We start from the raw sequence: 7,183 nt of genomic DNA, 5'->3' as shown, positions 1-7,183 counted from the left end.
ACGTGTTTAGGCTCTTCATGTTTTTGAACACGATTTCATGCTCCTCCTATTTTTCAGACCGTTTCATGCTCATCTCATTTTTGACATCTTTTCAGGCTCTTCATATTTTTCAAACCTTTTGAAGCTCTTCATATTTTTCACACTTTTTCAGGCTCTTCATGTTTTGAACACCGCTTCATGCTCCTCCTATTTTTCAGACCGTTTCATGCTCCTCATATTTTTGAAACCTGTTGAAGCTCTTCATATATTTCACACCTTTTGAAGCTCTTCATATTTTTCACTCCTTTTCAGGCTCTTCATGTTTTTCAACACCGCTTCATGCTACTCCTATTTTTCAGACCGATTAATGCTCCTCATGTATTTCACACCTTTTGAAGCTCTTCGTATTTTTCACACGATTTCAGGCTCTTCATGTTTTTCAACAACACTTCATGCTCCACCATTTTTGAGACCGCTTCATGCTCATCTCATTTTTGACACTTTTTGAAGCTGCTCATATTTTTCACACCTTTTGAAGCTCTTCATGTTTTTCACACGTTTTCAGGCTCTTCGTGTTTTTTAACACCTCTTCATGCTTCTCCTATTTTTCACACCTTTTGAAGCTCTTCATATTTTTCACACATGTTTAGGCTCGTCATGTTTTTGAACTCTTCCTATTTTTGACACCTTTTGAAGCTCTTCATATTTTTCACACCTTTTCAGCTCTTCATGTTTTTCAACACCGCTTCATATTCCTCCTATTTTTCAGACCGTTTCATGCTTCTCCTATTGTTGACACCTTTTGAAGGTCTTCATATATTTCACCCCTTTTCAGGCTCTTCAGGTTTTTCAACACCGCTTCTTGCTCCTCCTACTTTTCAGACCGTTTCATGCTCCTCCTATTTTTCAGACCGTTTCATGCTCCTCACATTTTTGACACCTTTGAAGCTCTTCATATTTTTCACAACTTTTCAGTCTCTTCATGTTTTTCAACACCGCTTCATGATCCTCATTTTTCAGACCATTTCATGCTCATCTCATTTGTCACACTTTTTGAAGCTCTTCATATTTTAGACACCTTTTGAGCTCTTCATATTTTTCACACCTTTTGAGGCTCTTCATGATTTTCAGCACCGTTTCATGCTCCTCCTATAATTCAGAAGGTTTCATGCTCCTCAAGTCTTTCACTCCTTTTGAAGCTCTTCATATTTTTCATACCTTTTCAGGCTCTTCATGTTTTTCAACACCGCTTCATGCTTCTCCTATTTTTCAGACCGTTTAATGCTCCTCCTGTACTTCACACCTTTTGTAGCTCTTCATATTTTTCACACCTTTTCAGGCTCTTCATGTTTTTCAACACCGTTTCATGCTGCTCCTATTTTTCAGACCGTTTCATACTCCTCATTGTTTTGACACCTTTTGAAGCTCTTCATATTTTTCAAACCTTTTCAGGCCCTTCGTGTTTTTCAAAACCGTTTCATGCTCCTCCTATTTTTCAGACCGTTTCATGCTCCTCATATTTTTGACACCTTTTGAATCTCTTCATATATTTCACACCTTTTCAGGCTCTTCATGTTTTTCAACATCACTTCATGCTCCTCCTATTTTTCAGACCGTTTCATACTCCTCATAGTTTTGACACCTTTTGAAGCTCTTCATATTTTTCACACCTTTTCAGGCTCTTCATGTTTTTAAACACCGCTTCATGCTCCTCCTATTTTTCAGACCGTTTCATGCTTCTCATGTATTTCACACCTTTTTAAGCTCTTAATTTTTCACACCTTTTCAGGCTCTTCATGTTTTTGACACGGTTTCATGCTCCTCCTATTTTTCAGACCCTTTCATGCTCTTCACATTTTTGACACCTTTTGAAGCTCTTCATATTTTTCACAACTTTTCAGGCTCTTCATATTTTTCAACACCGCTTCATGGTCATCCAATTTTTCAGACCGTTTCGTGCTCCTCATATTTTTCACACCTTTTGAAGCTCTTCATAATTTTCACACCTTTTCAGGCTCTTCATGTTTTTCAACAACGCTTCATGCTCCTCCTATTTTTCAGACCGTTTCATGCTCCTCATGTATTTCACACATTTTGAAGCTCTTCATATTTTTCACACCTTTTCAGGCTCTTCATGTTTTTCAACACCACTTCATGCTCCTCCTTTTTCAGACCATTTCATGCTCATCTCATTTGTCACACTTTTTGAAGCTCTTCATATTTTTGACACCTTTTGAGCTCTTCATATTTTTCACACCTTTTGAGGCTCTTCATGTTTTTCAACACCGTTTCATGCTCCTCCTATAATTCAGAAGGTTTCATACTCCTCAAGTCTTTCACTCCTTTTGAAGCTCTTCATATTTTACACACCTTTTCAGGCTCTTCATGATTTTCAACCCCACTTCATGCTCCTCCGATTTTTCAGACCGTTTCATGCTCATCTCATTTTTGACACCTTTTGAAGCTCTTCATATTTTTCACACCTTTTGAAGCTGTTCATATTTTTCACACCGTTTCAGGCTCTTCATGTTTTTGAACACGGTTTCATGCTCCTCCTCTTTTTCAGACCGTTTCATGCTCCTCATATTTTTGACACCTTTAAAAGCTCTTCATATTTTTCACACCTTTTCAGGTTCTTTATGTTTTGAAGACCGTTTCATGGTCCTCCTATTTTTCAGACCGTTTCATGCTCCTCATGTATTTAACATCTTTTGAAGCTCTTCATATTTTTCTCACCTTTTCAGGCTTTCATGTTTTTGAACACCTTTTCATGCTCCTCCTATTTTTCAGACCGTTTCATGCTCCGCATGTATTTCACAGCTTTTGAAGCTCTTTATATTTTTCACACCTTTTCACACTCTTCATGTTTTTGTACACCGTTTCATGCTGCTCCTATTTTTCAGACCGTTTCATGCTCATCTCATTTTTGACACCATTTTAAGCTCTTCATATTTTTCACACCTTTTGAACCTCTTCATATTTTTCACACGTTTTCACGCTTTTCATGTTTTTCAACACCGCTTCTTGATCCACCTATATTTCAGACCGTTTCATGCTCCTCATATTTTTGACACGTTTTGAAGCTCTTCATATTTTACACACATTTTCAGGCTCTTCATGTTTTTGAACACCGCTTCATGCTCCTCCTAATTTTAACACCTTTTCAAGCTCTTCATATATTTTACACTTTTTCAGGCTCTTCATGTTTTTCAACACCACTTCATGCTCCTCCTATTTTTCAGACCGTTTCATGCTAATCTAATTTTTGACACCTTTTGAAGCTCTTCATATTTTTCACACGTTTTTAGGCTCTTCATGATTTTGAACACGGCTTCATGCTCCTCCTCCTTTTCAGACCGTTTCATGCTCCTCATGTATTTCACACATTTTGAAGCTCTTCATATTTTTCACACCTTTTCAGGCTCTTCATGTTTTTGAACACGATTTCATGCTCCTCCTATTTTTCACACCGTTTCATGCTCCTCACATTTTTGACACCTTTGAAGCTCCTCATATTTTTCATACCTTTTCAGGCTCTTCATGTTTTTCAACACCGCTTCATGATCCACCAATTTTTCAGACCATTTCAAGCTCCTCATATTTTTGACACCTTTTGAATCTCTTCATATATTTTACACCTTTTCAGGCTCTTCATGTTTTTCAACACCACTTCATGCTCCTCCTTTTTCAGACCATTTCATGCTCATCTCATTTGTCACACTTTTTGAAGCTCTTCATATTTTTGACACCTTTTGAGCTCTTCATATTTTTCACACCTTTTGAGGCTCTTCATGTTTTTCAACACCGTTTCATGCTCCTCCTATAATTCAGACGGTTTCATGCTCCTCAAGTTTTTCACTCCTTTTGAAGCTCTTCATATTTTTCATACCTTTTCATGCTCTTCATGTTTTTCAACACCGCTTCATGCTTCTCCTATTTTTCAGACCGTTTAATGCTCCTCCTGTACTGCACACCTTTTGTAGCTCTTCATATTTTTCACACCTTTTCAGGCTCTTCATGTTTTTCAACACCGCTTCATGCTACTCCTATTTTTAAGACCGATTAATGCTCCTCATGTATTTCACACCTTTTGAAGCTCTTCATATTTTTCACACGATTTCAGGCTCTTCATGTTTTTCAACAACACTTCATGCTCCACCATTTTTCAGACCGCTTCATGCTCATCTCATTTTTGACAATTTTTGAAAATGTTCATATTTTTCACACCTTTTGAAGCTCTTCATATTTTTCACACGTTATCAGGCTCTTCATGTTTTTCAACACCGCTTCATGCTCCTCCTATTTTTCACACCTTTTGAAGCTCTTCATATTTTCACACTTTTTCAGGCTCTTCATGTTTTTGAACAGCTCTTCATGCTGCTCCTATTTTTCAGACCGTTTCATGCTTCTCATATTTTTGACACGTTTTGAAGCTCTTCATATTTTTCACACATTTTCAGGCTCTTCATGTATTTCAACACCACTTCATGCTCCTCCTATTTTTCAGACCGTTTCATGCTCCTCATATTTTTGACATCTTTTGAAGCTCTTCATATTTTTCACACCTTGTCAGGCTGTACATGTTTTTGAACACCTCTTCATGCTCTTCCTATTTTTCAGACCGTTTCATGCTCATGTCAATTTTCACACCTTTTCAGGCTCTTCTTATTTTTCAAACCAGTGAAGCTCTTCATATTTTTCACACTTTTTCAGGCTTTTCATGTTTAGAACACCGCTTCATGCTCCTCCTATTTTTCAGACCGTTTCATGCTCATCTCATTTTTGACAACTTTTCAGCCTCTTCATATTTTTCAAACCTTTTGAAGCTCTTCATATTTTTCACACTTTTTCAGGCTCTTCATGTTTTGAACACCGCTTCATGCTCCTCCTATTTTTCAGACCGTTTCATGCTCCTCATATTTTTGAAACCTGTTGAAGCTCTTCATATATTTCACACCTTTTGAAGCTCTTCATATTTTTCACTCCTTTTCAGGCTCTTCATGTTTTTCAACACCGCTTCATGTTACTCCTATTTTTCAGACCGATTAATGCTCCTCATTTATTTCACACCTTTTGAAGCTCTTCATATTTTTCACACGATTTCAGGCTCTTCATGTTTTTCATCAACACTTCATGCTCCACCATTTTTGAGACCGCTTCATGCTCATCTCATTTTTGACACTTTTTGAAGCTGTTCATATTTTTCACACCTTTTGAAGCTCTTCATGTTTTTCACACGTTTTCAGGCTCTTCATGTTTTTCAACACAGCTTCATGCTTCCTCTATTTTTCACACCTTTTGAAGCTCTTCATATTTTTCACACGTTTTTAGGCTCTTCATGATTTTGAACACGGCTTCATGCTCCTCCTCCTTTTCCGACCGTTTCATGCTCCTCATGTATTTCACACATTTTGAAGCTCTTCATATTTTTCACACCTTTTCAGGCTCTTCATGTTTTGGAACACGATTTCATGCTCCTCCTATTTTTCAGACCGTTTCATACTCCTCCCATTTTTGACACCTTTGAAGCTCTTCATATTTTTCACAACTTTTCAGGCTCTTCATGTTTTTCAACACCGCATCATGATCCTCCAATTTTTCAGACCATTTCAAGCTCCTCATATTTTTGACACCTTTTGAATCTCTTCATATATTTTACACCTTTTCAGGCTCTTCATGTTTTTCAACACCACTTCATGCTCCTCCTTTTTCAGACCATTTCATGCTCATCTCATTTGTCACACTTTTTGAAGCTCTTCATATTTTTGACACCTTTTGAGCTCTTCATATTTTTCACACCTTTTGAGGCTCTTCATGTTTTTCAACACCATTTCATGCTCCTCCTATAATTCAGACGGTTTCATGCTCCTCAAGTCTTTCACTCCTTTTGAAGCTCTTCATATTTTACACACCTTTTCAGGCTCTTCGTGATTTTCAACCCCACTTCATGCTCCTCCGATTTTTCAGACCGTTTCATGCTCATCTAATTTTTGACACCTTTTGAAGTTGTTCATATTTTTCACACCTTTTAAGGCTCTTCATGTTTTGGAACACCGCTTCATGCTCCTCCTAATTTTCACACCTTTTGAAGCACTTCAAATTTTTCACACCTTTTCAGGCTCTTCATACTTTTGAACACGGTTTCCTGCTCCTCCTATTTTTCAACCGTTTCATGCTTCTCATATTTTTGACGCGTTTTGAGGCTCTTCATATATTTCACACCTTTTCAGGCTCTTCATGTTTTTGAACACCGCTTCATGCTCCTCCTATTTTTCAGACCGTTTCATGCTCCTCATATTTTGACACCTTTTGAAGCTCTTCATATTTTTCACACCTTTTCAGGCTCTTCATTTTTTTGAACACCGTTTCATGCTCCTCCTATTTTTCAGACCGTTTCATGCTCCTCATATTTTTGACACCTTTTGAAGCTCTTCATATTTTTCACACCTTTTCTGGCTCGTAATGTTTGTGAACACCGCTTCATGCTCCTCCGATTTTTCAGACCATTTCATACTCCTCATAGTTTTGACACCTTTTGAAGCTCTTCATATTTTTCACACCTTTTCAGGCTCTTCATGTTTTTCAACACCGCTTCATGCTCCTCTTATTTTTCAGACCGATTCATGCTCCTCAAGTATTTCACACCTTGAGGCTCTTCATATTTTACACAGCTTTTCTGGATCTTCAGGTTTTTTAACACCGTTTCATGCTCCTCCAATTTTTCAGACCGTTTCATGCTCCTCATATTTTTGACACATTTTGAAGTTCTTCATATTTTTCACAACTTTTCAGGCTCTTCATGTTTTTCAACAGCACATCATGCTCCACCTATTTTTCAGACCTTTTCATGCTCATCTCATTTTTGACACCATTTTAAGCTCTTCATATTTTTCACACCTTTTGAAGCTCTTCATATTTTTTACACGTTTTCACGCTCTTCATGTTTTTCAACACCGCTTCTTGATGCACCTATTTTTCAGACCGTTTCATGCTCCTCATATTTTTGACACGTTTTGAAGCTCTTCATATTTTACACACATTTTCAGGCTCTTCTTGTTTTTGAACACCGCTTCATGCTCCTCCTATTTTTAACACCTTTTGAAGCTCTTCATATTTTTCACACCTTTTCAGGCTCTTCATGTTTTTGAACACGGTTTCCTGCTCCTCCTTTTTTTCAGACCGTTTCATGCTCCTAATATTTTTG

The sequence above is a fragment of the Dama dama genome, unplaced genomic scaffold, assembly GCF_033118175.1.
Source record: "Dama dama isolate Ldn47 unplaced genomic scaffold, ASM3311817v1 ptg000096l, whole genome shotgun sequence".
NCBI lineage: Eukaryota > Metazoa > Chordata > Mammalia > Artiodactyla > Cervidae > Dama > Dama dama.
Note: the sequence above shows the minus strand (reverse complement) of the source record.